This window comes from Sminthopsis crassicaudata, chromosome 3, assembly GCF_048593235.1.
Source record: "Sminthopsis crassicaudata isolate SCR6 chromosome 3, ASM4859323v1, whole genome shotgun sequence".
NCBI classification, from domain to species: Eukaryota; Metazoa; Chordata; class Mammalia; order Dasyuromorphia; family Dasyuridae; genus Sminthopsis; species Sminthopsis crassicaudata.
In genome coordinates this window covers 158,371,348-158,392,554 of record NC_133619.1, presented here as the reverse complement: position 1 = coordinate 158,392,554, position 21,207 = coordinate 158,371,348, and positions in this window count along the sequence as shown.

Here is a 21,207-nt window from a genome sequence, read left to right as displayed (position 1 = left end):
TTCTAGCTCCATAACATATTTTTGGTAGTTTAGTATGACAGTGAATAATAAATTGATTTAAGCAGAAATAGCATTTTAATATTGTCTTGGTCTACCCATAAGTAATTAATATTTTTCCATTTCTTTAGATTTTACTTTATTTTTGTGAAAAATATATTTTTTTTTATTTTTTATTTATTTTTTATTTTTTTTACCTGTTTTAATTATTTTTATTTTTTTTATTATATATATATATATATATATATATATATTTTATAATATTATTCCTTGTATTCATTTTTCCAAATTACCCCCCCTCCCTCCATTCCCTCCCCCCGACGACAGGCAATACCATACATTTTACATGTGTTACAATATAGTCTAGGTACAATACATGTGTGCGAATATCATTTTCTTGTTGCACAATAAACATTAGAATCCGAAGGTACATGCAACCTGGGCAGACAGATATTAGTGCTAACAATTTTCATTCCCCTCCCAGTGTTTCTTCTCTGGGTATAGCTACCTCTGTCCATCATTGATCAACTGGAAGTGAGTTGGATCTTCTTTATGTTGAAGATTTCCACTTCCATCAGAATACATCCTCATACAGTATTGTTGTTGAAGTGTACAGTGATCTTCTGGTTCTGCTCATTTCACTCAGCATCAGTTGATTTAAGTCTCTCCAGGCCTCTCTATATTCCTCCTGCTGGTCATTTCTTACCGAGCAATAATATTCCATAACCTTCATATACCACAATTTACCCAACCATTCTCCAACTGATGGACATCCATTCATCTTCCAGTTTCTAGCTACAACAAAAAGAGCTGCCACAAACATTTTGGCACATATATGTCTCTTTCTGCTCTTTAGTATTTCTTTGGGATATAATCCCAGTAGTAGCGCTGCTGGGTCAAAGGGTATGCACAGTTTGATAACTTTTTGGGCATAATTCCAGATTGCTCTCCAGAATGGCTGGATTCTTTCACAACTCCACCAGCAATGTATTAGTGTCCCAATTTCCCCACATCCCCTCCAACATTTGTCATTATTTGTTCCTGTCATCTTAGCCAATCTGACAGGTGTGTAGTGGTATCTCAGAGTTGTCTTAATTTGCATTTCTCTGATCAGTAGTGATTTGGAACACTCTTTCATGTGAGTGGATATAGTTTCAATTTCTTCCTCTGAGAATTGTCTGTTTCATATCCTTTGACCATTTATCAATTGGAGAATGGTTCGGTTTCTTATAAATTATGGCCAGTTCTCTATATATTTTGGAAATGAGACCTTTGTCAGAACCTTTGTTTTTAAAATATTTTCCCAATTTGTTACTTCCCTTCTAATCTTGTTTGCATTAGTATTATTTGTACAGAAACTTTTTAGTTTGATGTAATCAAAATCTTCTATTTTGTGATCAATAATGATCCAAGTCTGAGAGGTAGATTATCCTCTGTTCCTCTAATCTATTTATTATCTCCCTCTTTATGCCTAAATCATGGACCCATTTTGATCTTATCTTGGTATATGGTGTTAAGTGTGGATCCATATCTAATTTCTGACATACTAATTTCCAGTTTTCCTAACAGTTTTTTCCGAATAATGAATTTTTATCCCTAATGTTGGAATCTTTGGGTTTGTCAAAGATTAGATTGCTATAGATGTACCCTTTTTTGTCCTTTGTATCTAATCTGTTCCACTGATCTACCGGTCTATTTCGTAGCCAATACCAAATGGTTTTTGGTGACTGCTGCTATATAATATAGCTTTAGATCAGGTACACTTAGACCACCTTCCTCTGAGTTTTTTTTCATTAGTTCCTTGCAATTCTTGACCTTTTATTCTTCCATATGAATTTTGTTGTTATTTTTTCTAGGTCATTAAAATAGTTTCTTGGGAGTCTGATTGGTATAGCACTAAATAAATAGATTAGTTTGGGGAGTATTGTCATCTTTATTATATTCGCTCGGCCTATCCAAGAGCACTGAATGTCTTTCCAATTATTTAAATCTGATTTTATTTTTGTGGCAAGTGTTTTTGTAATTTTTCTCATATAATTCCTGACTTTTCTTTGGTAGATGGATTCCCAAATATTTTATACTCTCAACATTTGTTTGGAATGGAATTTCTCTTTGTATCTCTTGCTGTTGCATTTTGTTAGTGATATATAAAAATGCCGAGGATTTATGTGGATTTATTTTGTATCCTGCCACTTTGCTGAAATTTTGAATTATTTCTAGTAGCTTTTTAGCAGAGTCTTTGGGGTTCTCTAAGTATACCATCATGTCATCTGCAAAAAGTGATAGTTTAATTTCCTCATTTTCTACTCTAATTCCTTGAATCTCTTTCTCGGCTCTTATTGCCGAGGCTAGCGTTTCTAGTACTATATTGAATAGTAATGGTGATAGTGGGCAACCTTGTTTCACTCCTGATCTTACTGGGAAAGGTTGCAGTTTATTTCTATTGCATATTATGCTTACTGACGGTCTTAAATATATACTCCTGATTATTCTAAGGAATAATCCATTTATTCCTATACTCTCAAGAGTTTTTAGTAGGAATGGATGTTGGATTTTGTCAAATGCTTTTTCTGCATCTATTGAGATGATCATATGGTTCTTATTAATTTGATTATTAATATGGTCAATTATATTAATAGTTTTCCTAATATTAAACCAGCCCTGCATTCCTGGAATAAATCCTACTTGATCATAGTGTATTATCTTGGAGATGATTTTCTGAAGTCTTTTTGCTAATATCTTATTTAAGATTTTAGCATCAATATTCATTAAGGAGATTGGTCTATAATTTTCTTTCTCAGTTTTCGATCGACCTGGTTTAGGTATCAGTACCATGTCTGTGTCATAAAAGGAGTTTGGTAGGACCCCTTCATCCTTTATTTTTTCAAATAATTTATATAACATTGGGGCTAATTGTTCTTTAAATGTTTGGTAGAATTCACATGTGAATCCATCTGGCCCTGGGGATTTTTTCCTGGGGAGTTGATTAATAGCTTGTTCTATTTCTTTTTCTGAAATGGGACTATTTAAGCAATTTATCTCCTCCTCTGTTAATCTAGGGAGCCTATATTTTTGGAGAAAGTCATCCATTTCACTTAAGTTATCAAATTTATTGGCATAAAGTTGGGCAAAGTAACTCCTTATTATTTCTCTAATTTCCTCTTCATTGGTGGAAAGATCCCCCTTTTCATTGGCAAGACTATCAATTTGATTTTCCTCTTTCTTTTTTTTTTGATCAAATTTACCAAAGGTTTATCTATTTTATTGGCTTTTTCATAAAACCAACTCTTGGTTTTATTTATTAATTCAATAGTTTTTTTACTTTCAATTTTATTGATTTCTCCTTTTAATTTTTGTATTTCGAGTTTAATTTTTGGTTGGGGGTTTATAATTTGGTCTTTTTCTAGCCTTTTAAGTTGTAAGCCCAATTCGTTAATCTTCTCTTTCTCAATTTTCTTCAAATAAGCCTCTAAAGATATAAAATTTCCCCTTATTACTGCTTTAGCTGCATCCCAAAGATTTTGATATGATGTCTCATCATTATCATTATCTTGGGTGAAATTGTTAATTGTTTCTATAATTTGCTCTTTCACCCAGTCATTCTTTAAGATGAGATTATTCAGTTTCCAATTACTTTTTGGTCTATTTACCCCTAACTTTTTACTGAATGTAGCTTTTATTGCATTGTGATCTGAGAAGAAGGCATTTATTATTTCTGCCTTCCTACATTTAATTTTGAGATCTTTATGTCCTAATATATGGTCAATTTTTGTATAGGATCCATGAACTGCTGAGAAGAAAGTATATTCCTTCCTATTGCCATTCAGTTTTCTCCAAAGGTCTATCATACCTAGTTTTTCTAATGTTCTATTTACTTTTTTAATTTCTTTCTTGTTTGTTTTGTGGTTTGATTTGTCTAAATCTGAGAGTGCAAGGTTGAGATCTCCCACTATTATAGTTTTACTGTCTATTTCTTCTTGCAGTTCTCTTAACTTTTCCTTTAGAAAGTTAGATGCTATACCACTTGGTGCATATATGTTTAGTATTGATATGGCTTCATTATTTATGCTACCTTTCAGCAGGATATAGTTTCCTTCCTTATCTTTTTTAACGAGATCTACTTCTGCTTTTGCTTGATCTGAGATAAGGATAGCTACCCCTGCTTTTTTGGCTTTACCTGAAGCATAATAGGCTCTGTTCCAACCTTTTACCTTTACTCTGTATGTATCTCCCTGCTTTAAGTGTGTTTCCTGTAGGCAACATATTGTAGGGTTCTGCTTTTTGATCCAATCTGCTATCCGTCTCCGTTTGATGGGATCGTTCATCCCATTTACATTTACAGTTAAAATTACTAATTCTGTATTTCCTGCCATCGTATTATCCCCAGATTATGCTTTTTTCCCTTGACCCCCCTGATCCCCCTTACCGATATTTAATTTACAGACCCCCCCTTGTGACGCGCAACCCTCCCTCTTTTTTTTTTTCTTTTTTTTTTTAGGATCCCTCCCCTCTCCCTCCAAGTCCCTTCACTTATTCTCCTTTTCCTTTTCCCTTTTCCTCTCCCCCCTTTTAATGAGGTGAGAGAAAATTCTCTGAAAAACAAATATGTTAATTATTTACTATTTGAGCCTCTTCTGATGAGAGTAAGATTCACACAATCATTCTCCCCCTCTCTAAATTCCCTCAGATATGGTGTATTTTCTATGCCTCTTCCTGGGATGTAGTTTCCCTCTTTTTATCACTCCTTCCCCTTTTTCTGAACCGACCTCCTTCCCTTTACTACACCCCCCTTTTTTTCTTTTATATCAGTAAAATCAAATTATCCTTGAGTATTTTTTATATACCCACTACAGAGTTACAGTTCTCAAGGGTTCTGTGTACCTTTTTCTGTTTCTCTTCAGTCTTGTGGATGTAGATCAAATTTTTTGTTTAAGTCTGGTTTTTTTCTTAGAAACATATAGAATTCCTCTGTTTCATTGAATGACCATCTTCTTCCATGGAAAAAGATGCTAAACTTAGCTGGGTAGTTCATTCTTGGTTGCAGTCCTTGATCTTTTGCCTTACGGAATATCAGGTTCCAGGCCCTTCTATCTTTTAATGTGGAGGCAGCCAGATCTTGGGTGACCCTTATTGTGGCACCTTGGTATTTAAATTGTTTTTTTCTAGCTGCTTGCAGGATTTTCTCCTTTCTGTGGTAATTCTGCAGCTTAGCCACAATATTCCGTGGTGTTCTTTTTTTAGGGTCTATTTCAGAAGGAGTTCGATGAATTCTTTCCACATCTACTTTCCCTTCTGTTTCTATTATCTCTGGACAGTTCTCTTTGATAATTTCCTGTAAAATAGAATCTAGGCTCTTTTTTTTGGTCATAGTTTTCTGGAAGTCCAATAATCCGTAGCTTATCTCTCCTAGATCTATTTTCCAGGTCTATAGATTTTCCCAGTAAGTATTTGACGTTGTTCTCCAGCTTCTCATTTTTTTTGTTTTGTTTGACTGATTCTTGGGTTCTCTGTGAATCATTCATTTCTATTTGTTCCATCCTGACTTTTAAGGAGTTATTTTCTTCTTTCACAGTTTTTAGTTCTTTTTGTAAATGCCCAATTTCGTTTTTAAATGAATTATTTTGCTCTATTGAGTTTTTTTCCATTTCCCTAATTTTTTTTTTGAGAATTATTTTCTTTTTCCAATTCAGAAATTCTATTTTCTTGAGACTTTTTTATCTTTTCCAATTCAGAAATCCTACTTTCCTGTGTTTTTTTAACCTTTTCTAATTCACTAATTTTGTTTCCCTGCATCTCCTGTGAATTCTTTATTTTTTCCAACTCCAATTTCAGGACATTGTTATTCTCTATCATAACTTCCCTTTCCTTTCCCCATTTTTCTTCGATCTCCCTCAATTTTTTAAGAGCTTCTTCTAGGAGAGAGTTATGTGATGGGGGGCAGGAATCGTTCCCCTTTAGGTTGTTATCTGCTGATTCTCTGCTGTCAACTTCCTCGGGGTTGGATACCTGCTCTTTCTCTGTATAGAAGGAATCTATGGTTTTTCTAGCTTTTTTGCTCATACTTAAAAAAATCTTTTGGAGTCTGTCCCTGGGGTAGGAAATTATTTACTTCTTTACCAGCTTCCTCCCAGACCGGATGGATGCAGCGGCCCCTGCGCCTGAGCTAAGAGAGAGCTCTGGGAGAGAGTTCCCCACCCCCTCCCTGGAAGTGCCTCAGAGGTGATTAGCACTACTGTGCTTCGAGGGCGTAGAATAGTGAAGACAGCACGAAGCCCAGTCTATGTGTCCGGGTGGGGAGTGGATGTCTGCAGCAGGTGACGTGAGAAGCCCCTGTGCTCAAACTGGAAGTGTCTGCCAGAAACCGCGGTCCCTAGTTCAAAGGTTCCGCTTCTCTGGGACTTCCTGGAGCTGAGTTCCACTCCCTCCAGCTAAGCTCGGCAGTGTGTGTTGCCTTGGGCCATATCCACCCACTTGTCAATCTCTTAACTATTCTCAGGAGGTAGCTGAGGCCACACCCCCTGGTGCCAAGAGTTCTGCTGAGTCACCCCCGGATCGGGGAAAATCTAATTTGAGTTTTAAAATATTTTGGCTTTCTCTTCTGAACTGCTAAATAATTAGCAGAGAAGAGCTAACAGCCTGTGCCAGATTCCTTTACCTCAGTGGCTTCTCTGATCCCAGAGCCCTTCCCAGCGCAATGGGCGCAGTGTGCCCCTACCCCACCGTCTGTGCTGGTCTCTCTTATTCCTCCCCTGAGAACTGACCTTTCCTGTTGAAACTCCAGATTCTCTTCAGCTGGTAAGTCGTGCTTCCAGTCCTTGTGGTATCTATCAGTCCTGAGCTAATTTTGAGACTTAATTTATCTAATTGGTTGTGAGGGAGTAAGGACGTTCACTGAGTCGTGTGTTTCTTCTCCGCCATCTTGGCCTTGTGAAAAATATTTTGCAATTATTTTCATATAGTTCCTGGATTTGACTCCCAAATATTTTCCATTAATTTAAATGGAATTTCTCTTTCTTACTGTTGTGTTTGTTGTTGGTGATGGTGGTAATATATAGAAATGCTGATGATTTTTTTGTAGTTATTTGCATTCTGCAATTTTCTTGAAATGGGAAAGTATTTGATTAAGATTTTTAGTAGATTTTCTAGGATTCTCTAGGTATATTATGATACCATTCACAAAGAGAGGCAGTTTTGTTTATTTTCTTTTCTGATTCTTTTAATTTCTCATTCTTCTCTTACTGCTATGGTTAGCCTTTCAAGTACAATATTAAATAATAATATTGATAATGGAAATTCTTGCATTGTACTTGAGATATTTGGGAAGAGTTCTAACTCATCCCCTTTAAAAATAATACTTGCAAATGGATTTAAAGAAATAATAATTAAGAAAGCCTCACTTATTTCTGTTTTCTAGATTTTCTGTGAATTTTTTTTCTACTGTGCAAAATTATCTCTTTTTTTACTTTTAGAATATTTAATATTAAATTTCTCAATTACATGTAAAAATAAATATAACCATTAAAAATAAAAATTATTTTCTTTCCTCATGCCCCTTTGAAAAGGTAATCAATTTGATGTGAAGTACACATTTGCAATAATGCAAAACATTTTCATTTAATGATATTGTGTGTGTGTGTGTGTGTGTGTGTGTGTGTGTGTGTGTGAAAGCAACAACTCTCCTTCTGTAAAAATAAAGAAAAAGAAATTTTTTTTTTTTTTTTTTTTTTTTTTTTTAAATTTTGCTCCAATCTGTACTTGGACTTCCTCAGTTCTTTTTTTTTATGAAGGAAGAGGTTTTTCATCATAAGTGTTTCAGGAATCTCTTGGATTATTGTATTGCTATGCCTGATTTAGTTTTTTGTAGTTGATGATCTTAAAAAATATATTGTTATTATGTACAATATTCTCCTGGTTCTTGTAATTTCACATTAGCTAAACCTTTCCTGTTTTTTTCTGAAAGTGTTAAGCCTATCATTTCTTCTATCAAAATAAGTAACTGTGACATCATAATAATATATTATAACTTATTAAGCTTTTCCCAGTTAATGGGCAGGCTTTAAATTTCAAATTTTTATCACCTCAAAAGGAACTACTACAAATATTTTTTGTATATATAGGCTCTTTTATCTTTCTGCTTTAAATCTCCTTGAAATAGAGATCAAATAGTCATGCTATTAGAGGAAAGAGTATGAAGTTTTTATAGCCCTTTGGGCATAATTCCAAATTATTGTCCAGAATGGTTAAATCAGTTCATAACTCCAATAACAGTACATTAGTGTCTCTATTTTCCTACATCCCCTCTATTATCATTTTTTCTTATCATATTTGTTAATATGATAGGTATGAGGTGGTAATACAATGTTGTTTTGATTGGCATTTCTCTTATAAATATTTATTTCTAACATTTTTTTCCCATAAGATTTTTGATGACTGATTACTATGTCTGAAAACTGTGTATTTATATCATTTAACCATGATAAATTGGGAAAAGACTTATATTCTTCCAAATTTCACTCACTTCTTTATATATTTGAGAAATTAGAAATTCGAGAATTGCTGTAAATTTTTTTTCACAATTCTTATTGCTATGTATTCCCTTCCATCCTATTTTACCCTTCTTATCTAACTCTGTCTCTTGTTTCATCTAGGCCATTCTCAAAAGTGTTTTACTTCTATTAATTCCTCCAATCTGTCCTCCCTTCTATCTTATTTCCTCCTTCTCTTGCTTTCTTTTAGAGCAAAATTGATTTTGATGGCTAAGTGTGAATATTATTCCCTCTTTAAGCCAATTTCAAAAGAGTAAGCTTCATGTGTTTCCCTCTATCTTATCCATGTTCCCCTCAACTATAACAGCTCTTTATTCCCTTCTTATGTTGGATAATTTATCCTATTCTAATACTCATTTTGCCTGTCTGACAGCACATTTTTCCTTCCCGTATCTTGCTTTCCATTTTTGTACTTCCTTATTTTTTTTTGGATAATCATCCCATTACATTCACCTCCAATTGATAATTTCTGTCTATTTATACACCTTCTAATTGCCCTACTACTGAAAAAAAAATTCATGTAGGAAAGTCATCAGTTTAAACTTATAAAATCTCTTATGATTTCTTTTTATTGTTTGCCTTTTCACACTTCTCTTGAATCTTGTTTTGAAAGTCAAATTTTCTATTCATTTATGTTTTTTTTTTAATCAGGAATTCTTAAAAGTCCACTATTTTATTTTATTAATTTTTTTTCTACATAGAATTATACTCAGTTTTGCCAGGTAGTTCATTCTTGGTTATAATTCTAGCTCTTTTGCTCTCTAGACTAACGTGTTCCAAGACTTCATGTCTTAATGTCAAAATTCTTAAGTCTTCTATTCTTCTGGATGTGGCTCTATGATATTTGCATAATTTCTTTCTGAGAACTTGAAATTTCTCTTTCTTTATCTGGAAATTCTTTAATTTGATCATGATATCTTAGGCACAGACGTGGTACTGATACCTAAATCAGGTAGGTTGAAAACTGAGAAAGAAAACTATAGACCAATCTCCCTAAGAAATATTGATGCTAAACTCTTAAATAAGATATTAGCAAAAAGACTATAGAAAATCATCCCCAGGATAATACACCATGATCAAGTAGGATTTCTACCAAGAATGCAGGGCTGGTTTAATATTAGGAAAACTATTAGTATAATTGACCATATTAATAAGCACATTAACAAGAACTATATGATCATCTCAATAGATGCAGAAAAAAACATTTGATAAAATCCAACATCCATTCCTACTAAAAACGCTTGACAGTATAAGAATAAATGGACTATTCATTAAAATAGTTAGGAGCATATATTTAAAATCGTCAGTAAGCATCATATGCAATGGAGAGAAACTCGAACTTTTCCCAGTAAGATCAGGAGTGAAACAAGGTTTCTCACTATACCATTACTATTCAATATTGTATTAGAAGTGCTAGCCTCATCAATAAGAGTTGAGAAAGAGATTAAAAGAATTAGAGTAGGTGAGGAGGAAATTAAACTATCACTCTTTGCAGATGATATGATAGTATACTTATAGAACCCTAGAGATTCTAATAAAAAGTTATTAGAAATAATTCACAACTTTAGCAAAATTTCTGAATACAAAATAAATCCACATATATCCTCAGCATTTTTATATGTCATCAACAAAATGCAACAGCAAGAGATACAAAGAGAAATTCCACTCACAACAACTGTCTAGCATATAAAATATTTGGGAATCCATCTACCAAAAAAAAAGTCAGGAATTATATAAGGATTTAGAGTAGATAATGAGGAAACCAAATTATTACTCTTTGCAAATGATATAATGGTATCCTTAGAAAATTCTAGAGAACTAAAAAACTTCTAGAAATAATTCACAACTTTAGCAAAGCTGCAGGATACAAAATAAATGTATATAAATTATCAACTTTTCTATATGTTACCAAAAAAGTCAAGCAGCAAGAGATAAAAGAGAAATTCCATTTAAAAGAACTATAGAGAATATAAACTATTTGGGAGCCTACCTGCCAAGACAACATCAAGAACTATATTACACAATTACAAAACATTTTTTTTCACAAATAAGGTCAGATCTAATCTATTTGAAAAATATCAAGTGCTCATAGGTAGGCTGAGGTAATAAAATGAACATGACAGTACTACCTAAATTAATCTACTATTACATAACACTCAAACTCCCAAGAAATTACTCCACAGAGCTAAAAAAAAAAATAAATAACAAAATTCATGTGTAAGAACAAAAGATCAAGAATGTCAAGGGAATTAAAGAAAAGATGCAAATAATGGTGGCCTAGCTGTTCCAGACCCAAAACTATATTATAAAGTAACAATTATCAAAACCAGTTGGTACTGGCTAAGAAGTAGAATAGTAGCTTAGGGGAATAGGTTAGATTCACAAGACACAATGGTCAATATCTATAATAGTCAAGTGTTTGATCAACCCAAAGATCCCAGCTTCTGGGATAAGAACACATATTTGAAAAGAGAATTGCTGGGAAAATTGGAAATTAGTGTGGCAGAAACTAAGTATACCTATCACCTGATATCAAGATAAGGTTGAAGTGGGTTCATGATTTAGACATAAAGAGTGATATTATAAGCAAATTAGAAGAACAAAGGATAATATACCTCTTGCATCTAGGGAGAAGGAAGGAATTTGTGGCCAAAGAAGAACTAGAGTACATTATTGAATACAAAATAAATAATTTTGATTATATTAAGTTTATTTATTTATTTTTTTACAACAAAACCAATGCAGACAAGATTAAAAAGTAAGTAGTAAACTGGGGAAAAAACATTTTATATCAAAATGTTTTGATAAAAGCTTCATTTCCAAAATATATAGAGAATTGATTCAAATTTATAAAATACAAGCCATTCTCCAATTGATAAATGGTCAAAGGTTATGAATAGACAATTTTCAGATGAAGAAATTAAAACCATTTCTAGCCATATGAAAAACTGCTCTAAATCACAATTGTTCAGAGAAATGCAAATTAAGACAACTCTGAGATACCATTGTATATCTCTCAGATTGGTTAAGATGACAGGAAAAGATAATGATGAATAGTAGGGGAATGGGGGGAAACTAATTTATTAATAACCATTGTTAGTGGAGTTGTGAACTGATCCAACCATTCTGGAGAACAATATAGGACTATTCTTAAAGGACTATGCAACTGTGAATACTTTTGATTTAGTAGTGTGCAAAATGTTTATAGCAGCTGTTTCCTTAGTGGCAAAGATCTGAAAATGCAGTAGATACCCATCAGTTAGGGAATGGCTGAAAACATTATGATATATGAATGTTATGGATTATTATTGTTGTATAACAAACTATCAGCAGAATGTTTTCAGAAAGGCCTGAAGAAACTTACATGAACTGATGCTAAATGAAGTGAATAGAACAAATAAAACATTGTATATGGCAAAAACAATGATCAATTCTTATGGACATGGCTCTTTTCTTTATATTATTATTATTTTTAATAACTTTTTTATTGACAGTACATATTCATGGGTAATTTTTTACATTATCCCTTGCACTCACTTCTGTTCCGACTTTTTCCCTTCCCTCCCCTTTGCCCCCTCCCCTAGATGGCAGCAGTCTTATGTATGTTAAATATGTTATAGTATATCCTAGATACAATGTGCAGAACCAAACAGTTCTCTTGTTGCACAGGAAGAATTGGATTCAGAAGGTAAAAATAACTTGAGAAGAAAAACAAAAATGCAAACAGTTCACAGTCATTTCCCATTGTTCCTTCTCCAGTTATAGCTGATTCTGTCCATCATTGATCAATTGGAACTGTATTAGCTCTTCTCTTTGTTGAAGATAACTACTTCCATCAGAATCATACAATATTGTTGTTGAAGTATATAATGATCTCCTGGTTCTGCTCATTTCACTCAGGATCACTTCATGTAAGTCTTTCCAAGTCTCTTTGTATTCATCCTGCTGGTCATTTCTTAAACAACAATACTATTCCATAACATTCATATACCACAATTTACCCAAACATTCTCCAATTAATTGGCATCCATTCATTTTCCAATTTCCAGCCACCACAAAAAGGGCTGCCACAAACATTTTGGCACATACAGGTCCCTTTCCCTTCTTTAGTATCTCTTTGGGATATAAGCCCAGTAGTAGCACTGCTGGATCAAAGGGTATGCACAGTTTGATAACTTTTTGGGAATAATTACAGATTGCTCTCCAGAATGGTTGGATTCTTTCACAACTCCACCAACAATGAATCAGTGTCCCAGTTTTCCCACATCCCTACAACATTCATCATTATTTTTTCCCTGTCATCTTAACTAATCTGACAGGTATGTAGTGGTATCTCAGAGTTGTCTTAATTTGCATTTCTCTGATCAATAGTGATTTGGAATCCTCTTTCATATGAGTGGAAATAGTTTCAGTTTTGTAATCTGAAAATTGTTCATATCCTTTGACCTTTTATCAATTGGAGAATGGCTTGATTTCTTATAAATTAGAGTCAATTCTCTGTATATTTTAGAAATGAAGTCTTTATCAGAATCTTTAAATGTAAAAATGTTTTCCCAGTTTGTTGTTTCCCTTCTAATCTTGTTTGCATTAGTTTTGTTTGTACAAAAGCATTTTAATTTGATATAATCAAAATTTTCTTTTTTGTGATCAATAATGATCTCTAGTTCTTCTTTGGACATAAATTCATTCCTCCTCCACAAGTCTGAGGATTAAACTATCCTATGTTCTTCTAATTTATTTATAACCTCATTCTTTATGCCCAAATCATGGACCCATTTTGATCTTATCTTGGTGTATGTTGCTAAGTGTGGGTACATGCCTAATTTCTGCCATACAAATTTCCAGTTTTCCCAGCAGTTTTTGTCAAATAATGAATTCTATTCCAAAAGTTGGGATCTTTGGATTTTTCAAAAACTAGATTGCTATATTTATTGACTATTTTGTCCTGTGAACCTAACCTATTTCACTGATCAACTAATCTATTTCTTAGCCAATATCAAATGGCTTTGATGACCACTGTTTTATAATATAGTTTTAGATCAGGTACAGTTAGGTCACCTTCATTTGATTTTTTTTTTCATTAATTCCCATCAAATTCTCGTCCTTTTGCCCTTCCATATGAATTTTGTTGTTATTTTTTCTAGGTAATTAAAATAGTTCCTTGGGAGTCTGATTAGTTTAGGGAGTATTGCCATCTTTATTATATTCGCTTGGCCTATCCAAGAGCACTTACTGTCTTTCCAATTATTTAAATCTGACTTTAATGTGGACATTACTAGATCCTGAGTAATATTGTGGCTCCTCTATATTTGAATTGATTTTTTTCTAGCAGCTTGCAGTATTTTTTTCTTCATCTTATAGTTCTGGAATTTGGCCACTGTATTTTTTGGAGTGTTTATTTTAGGGTCCCTTTCAGTAGGTGATTGATGAATTCTTTCAATGTTTATTTTACCCTCTGTTTCTATAATATTTGGGCAGTTCTCTTTGATAAATTCCTGGAAAATAGTGTCCAGGCTCTTTTTTCTCCATCATATTTTTTTGGGAAGTCCAATAATTCTCAGTTTATCTTTCCTAGATCTATTTTCCAGGTCTGTTGTTTTCCCAAGAAGGTTTTTGACATTTTTTTCTATTGTTTCATATTTTGGTTTTTTTGACTGATGCTTGGTGTCTCCTCAAGTCATTCAATTCCATTTGTTAAATTCTGATTTTCAATGAATTGTTTCCTTCATTCAATTTTTTTATATCTTTTTCTAATTATCCAATTGAGTTTTTACGTGAGTTATTTTGTTCTATGGAAAATTTTTCCATTTGACCAATTTTATTTTTTAAAGAGCTATTTTCTTTTTCCAGCTCACTAATTCTGTTTTTCAAGATTTGATTTCTTTATCAACTCTATCTTTAAATGAGTGGAATGACTTATCCAGACTCTCTTGCCAAGCTTCCCTTTCCTCTTCCCATTTTTCTTCTAGCTCTCTCTCTTTTTTAATTATAACTTTTATTGACAGAACATATGCCTGGGTAATATTTTACAACATTATCCCTTGCACTCACATCTGTTCTGACTATTCCCTTCCCTCTCTCCATCTACTCCCTTAATGGCAAGCAGTCTTATACATGTTAAATATGTTATAGTATATTCTAGATACAGCATACATGGGTAGAACCGAACAGTTCTCTTGTTGCACAGGAAGAATTGCATTCAGAAGGTAAAAATAACCTGGGAAGAAAAACAAAAATGCAAATAGTTTACACTCATTTCCCAGTGTTCCTTTTCTGGGTGTAGCTGATTCTGTCTATTATTTTTTCAATTAAATCTGAATTAGATCTTCTCTTTGTCGAAGATATCCACTTCCATCAGAATATATCCTCATACGGTATTGTTGTTGAAGTGTATAATGATCTCTTGGTTCTGCTCCTTTCACTCAGTATCAGTTCATGTAAGTCTTTCCAAGCCTCTCTGTAGTCATCCTGCTGATCATTTCTTATAGAACAGTAATATTCTGTAACATTCATATACCACAATTTACCCAACCATTCTCCAATTGATGTACATCCATTCATTTTCCAGTTTCTAGCCACTATAAAAAGGGCTGGCACATAGAGGTCCCTTCCATAGAGGTCCCACATTTTGGCACATACAGGTCCCTTTCCCTCCTTTAGTATTTCTTTGGAAAATAAGCCCAGTAGTAGCACTGCTGGATCAAAGGGTATACACAGTTTGATAACTTTTTGGGAATAATTCCAGATTGCTCTCCGGAATGGTTGGATTTGTTCACAACTCCACCAGCAATGTGTCAGTGTCCCAGTTTTCCTGCATCCCCTCCAACATTCATCATTATTTTTTCTGTTATCTTAACCAATCTGACATGTGCGTTGTGGTATCTCAGAGTTGTCTTAATTTGTATTTCTCTGATCAATACTGATTTGGAACACTCTTTCACATGAGTATAAATAGTTTCAATTTTATCATCTGAAAATTTTTCATATCCTTTGACCATTTATCAATTGGAGAATGGCTTGATTTCTTATGAATTAGAGTCAATTCTCTATATATTTTGAAAATGAGGCCTTTATCAGAACTTTTAACTGTAAAAATGTTTTCCCAATTTGTTACTTCCCTTCTAATCTTGTTTGCATTAATTTTATTTGTACAAAGGCTTTTTAATTTGATGTAATCAAAATTTTCTATTTTGTGATCCATAACGATCTTTTGATCTTCTTTGATAACAAATTCCTTCCTCCTCCACAAGTCCGAGTGGTAAACTATCCTATGTTCCTCTAATTTATTTATAACCTCGTTCTTTATGCTCAATAATAGACCCATTTTGATCTTGTATTGGTATATGGTGTTACGTGTGGGTCCATCTTATAGCTCTCTTGTGAGAGCCTTTTTAATTTCTTCAATGAGAGTCTTATGTGTTGAGTAACAGATCATATCCCACTTTGGACATTCATCTGGAGACAGTCTGTTTTTATTCTCCTCAGGGTTTAAAGTCTGCTTTCTATCTATATAGAAGCTATCAATGGTTAGAGTCCATTTTAGTTTTTTGGTCATTTTGTCAAAGAATCAAAGAAAACAAACTAACAAGAAAAACAAATGCAGTCTGCTTTTTTTTTGGTGGTGGTGGTGGGGGGGGGCTGGATGGTATTATTGAGCTTCCTCTACAGACTACAGAGGGGGGTAGCAGTGAGGCACTGGCAGGATAGCAATGGCTACAGTGGGTGTGCTCTCTGAGACTCTGAGACTCTGAGATACTCTGAGTGAGTGTGGCCAGGTCTCGAGAGACCATAGCTTTTCAGGGTTATAGTCTTTACCCTCTGTGTTTTTAGCTTCTCTGCTACTGGCTTAATGCCAAGGCTAAATAGCCAACACTGTGATAAAGCTCTTCCCACACAGAAAGGCTGAGATTACACCCCACCCTTTCCAGTCTTCTCAGCCGCGAGCTGCCTGCCTTACTCTGTCTGCTGTGCTGCTGCTGCCTGCCTTCAGTTTGTGCCCAATCTAAAACCATCCCCACCCATGGGCCAAAACAGACCTTTTCTGGCGAATTTCGAGGATATCTTCTCTTGGTAATTATTTGTGTTATTTTATTTATTTATTTATTTATTTATTTATTTTTTCAGTCAAGCACTAATTCCAAGGATTGTCATGAAATAAATTATTCTGAGAGAAAAGATGGAGTTTAAGTAGATGTGTGTGTCCTCTCTTCCACCTTGGCCAGAACTTCCCGAAATAGCTCTTTTCAACAGTAAGCTGATTCAGACCAGTCCCAGTGATCTTGAAATAGAGAGAGCCATCTGCACCAAGAGAGAAGACTGTAGGGTCTCAGTGTGGATCACACAACATAGTATCTTCAGTTATTTGTTAGTTTGCTGGAATTTTCTTTCTTTCTTTCTTTTTTTTCCTTTTTGATCTCATTTTTCTTATGCAGCATGATAATTATGGAAATTTGTATAGAAGAATTGTACATGTTTAATATATATTGGATTACTTGCCATCTAGGGAGGGAGTGAGGGGAAGAAAAAGAGAAAGAAATTTGGAACACATGGTTTTGCAAGAGTGAATGTTGAAAACTATGCATGTGTTTTGAAAATAAAAAAGCTTAAAAAAAACTAATATTTTGTATTCTGAAAAAATTTTTTAAAGGAGGTGTATATACATAAATCTTGTTAACAAATGAAAGTGTTTTCATTGTGTTCAATAAACTCTTTCCCTCTTCCAAGTTCTGAATTTATCCACATCCATCGTTCACAAGAAAATCCTGAACACCACTGTGAATAACCTTTTAAAAATTTTATATAACCAAGATATTTTAAGTAAAATTTTTAAATTATATTGGCCAAAATATTAATTTTCTATTTTTAGTATATACAAATTTCTTTCTTTCTTTCTTTCTTTCTTTCTTTCTTTCTTTCTTTCTTTCTTTCTTTCTTTCTTTCTTTCTTTCTTTCTTTCTTTCTTTCTTTCTTTCTTTCTTTCTTTCTTATTTTTTTTAATTGTATAATTATAAAATTTTTTTGATAGTATATATGTGTGAGTAATTTTTTTTATAACATTATCCCTTGTATTCATTTTCCCAAATTTTCCCCTCCCTCCCTCCCTCTACTCCCTCCCCTAGATGACAGGCAATCCCATACATTTTACATGTGTTACAGTATAACCTTGATACAATATATGTGTGTAAATCCAATTTTCTTGTTGCACTTTAAGTATTAGATTCTGAACGTAGAAGTAACCTGGGTAGATAGACAGTAGTGCTAACAATTTACATTCATTTCCCAGTGTTCCTTCTCTAGGTGTGGTTGTTTCTGTCCATCATTGATCAACTGGAAGTGGGTTGGATCTTCTTTATGTTAAAGATATCCACTTCCATCAGAATACAACTTCATACAGCATTGTTGTTGAAGTGTACAGTGATCTTTTGGTTCTGTTCATTTCACTCAGCATCAGTTCACATAAGTCTCTCCAAATCTTTCTGAATTCATCCTGCTGGTCATTTCTTACAGAGCAATAATATTCCATAATCTTCATATACCATAATTTACCCAACCATTCTCCAATTGATGGACATCCATTCATCTTACAGATTCTAGCCATTACGAAAAGAGCTGCCACAAACATTTTGGCACATACAGGTCCCTTTCCCTTCTTTAATATTTCTTTGGGATATAAGCCCAATAGCAGCAATGCTGGATCAAAGGGTATGCACAGTTTGATAACTTTTTGGGCATAGTTCCAAATTGCTCTCCAGAATGGCCGGATTCTTTCACAGTTCCACCAACAATGTATTAGTGTCCCAGTTTTTCCACATCCCCTCCAACATTCATCATTATTTGTTCCTGTCATCTTAGCCAATCTGACAGGTGTGTAGTGGTATCTCAGAGTTGTCTTAATTTGCATTTCTCTGATCAATAGTGATTTGGAACACTCTTTCATATGAGTGGATATAATTTCAATTTCATCATCTGAGAATTGACTGTTCATATTCTTTGACCATTTATAAATTGGAGAATGGTTTGATTTCTTATAAATTAGGGTCAGATCTCTATATAATTTGGAAATGAGACCTTTATCAGAATCTTTAACTGTAAAAATATTTTTCCAATTTGTTACTTCCCTTCTAATCTTGTTTGCATTAGTATTGTTTGTACAGAAACTTTTTAGTTTGTGCTGGAACTCTATCTTTCCAGAAATCAGCAAGAGTCAGGATCACTAAACGTCTTTATTCTAGATCTTTACCTTCGCCTCCAACGCCCGGTCACGAGTGCAAGTGAGCGTGAGTTCCACCACCCAAGTTTCTCTTGCTCCTCCCACACAAGTCACTTCCCTCTCTTTGTCTCACCAATCAAGTCAGCACAGAACAGCTGGGGAGGGTCAACCTTAAACAAGTTAATAGGGAACCATCCAATTGGCAATTAGTCTCACGTGCTTCATCATCCAAGTGCATTGCTCAGTTCTAGCCCTTTACATCTCCCGCTTTCTTTTGTTTTAGACCACAGGAGGTCGCGCCATCCTTGACCTTTCAGGGAGATGAGAACCCCAAAAAGGACGTGATCACGCCCCCCCTGACTTCTCAGGAGGGGAGATGAAAGCACTAAAAAGGAGATAATCACGCCCTCCCTGACATCTCAGGAAGGGAGATGAGAAGCACCAAAGAGAAGTGGGGATTTGCTAGCGGGTTTCTGGATTGAAGGGCCTTATTAGAGACAAGTATGCACAAACCCATCAGCATGGGAGTTATTACACAAGCACATAGCAATAACGCAGAGGCTATTAGTGGTGACTCTCCCCACAATCAGTGCAGACTCGATGTGGTGTAACAAACAGGAATTGTACATGCAAATAGTGATATAACAAACAATATAAATCAACATGGTATTGTAAGAGATTTCCAGAAGTCCTAGAAGGAGGGTATGTAGACACCAGACACACATACCCCTTCTTCAGCAACCAAGAAATAGTCCAAAACCAATCTATTGTCCATTGCTTCACTGTTAGGGAATCCAATGATCCCCACAAGTTTTTGAAATCCCACATCAGTCTTTTTATATGTTAGGGAATCCAATGATCCCCACAAGTTTTTGAAGTCCAGCAACAGTCCTATGATGCCTCAGAGAATCCAATGATTCCTGAGGACTTTCAGTCCTACAATAGTCTTATGATGCCTCAGAGAATCCAATGATTCCTGAGGACTTTCAGTCCTACAATAGTCTTATGATGTCTCAGAGAATCCAATGATTCCTGAGGATTTCAGTCCTACAATAGTCTTATGATGTCTCAGAGAATCCAATGATTCCTGAGACTTTCAAGTCCTACAATAGTCTTATGATGTCTCAGAGAATCCAATGATTCCTGAGACTTTCAAGTCCTACAATAGTCTTATGATGTCTCAGAGAATCCAATGATTTCTGAGGATTTTCAAGTCCAACAGTTTTTGATGTCCATGGGTCAAACGCCATAACTGCCAGGTTCTTTCAGTGGTGGGCACAGTCAGCAACGGAACCACCCGATGTTTCTTGGGCCTTCTCCTTCGTTTCAAGGGTCTGCTCTGTCTCTCTCCGATGGACAAGGCGAATACGGCTCATTGGCACCCATCTGATTCCTTCTCCATCTGTGGAGAATTGGTCTAGAACTGTGATAAATGTAACTAGAATTGTGACAACCTACCTACTGATATTTGTTAACTAGAATTGTGATGTTTTACCTTGTTGACTTCCCACCTCAGTGTTGACATCCTACCTCATTGGCATCCAACCTCTTTGGCTTATTATCTCGAGTATGACTTTGATGAATGGGTTGAACACTTGGGCCACTGTTGAGCCTGGTTCTCATTGTCATACTTCTGTTTACTGATCTGCTGCTTTGGACCTCCTTGGGCATAACACTGTCATCTCATGGATCAAGTGAACTATAGCTGGTGCTAAAAGTTTAGCTTGGTGAGATGTGCGGTTCCCGCAAAACAAGAGAAAGGGAATTGTAAGGGCCCTTTAAATGGGCGGACACAGTGCATCGGGAGATTGAGGCCCAGAAGTAATTTCTGTGGATATTAGGACTGCCCTTGGGCGGGATCCTGGCCATATTGAGATAGTTTTGTAATGGGTGACTCTCTCGCTGATTGGCTGTGTGTGTGACCTCACAGGCCCTATGTAAGCCCACTGCAGGCAGCAACCGCCCTCTTTAACCTCGTGCTGTTCACCCTGGCTCCTAGCCTGGGTGGCCAAGCCAAGATGGGTAGCCAAAAGAGGTAAGGATTTTGGTAGTGAACACATGGGTCTTCTGACCAGGTGTTCACTCGGGAACCAACAAGTCAGGGCATCAGCTAGGGCATTATGTGAGTAGGTATAATAAAGGCTTTTAAGATTACACGTGGTTGTTCTTGAGTGCGCTACCGGTTATTAAGCTATAGATTCAAGAGATTGTGGCCAGAGACCTTAGAAGGCCTCAGAGGAGGCGAGCCGGGTAGAGCTCACACTGCAAAGGACAGTGGTCAAAGGTACTCTGGTGGGTCTAGGACAGACTAGTAATTGTAACTGCCAGGAGAGCACGCTACAAGTTTGATGTAATCAAAATCTTCTATTTTGTGATCGATAATGATCTCTAGTTCTCCTCTGGTCATAAATTCCTTCCTCCTCCACAGGTCTGAGAGGTAGACTATTCTCTGTT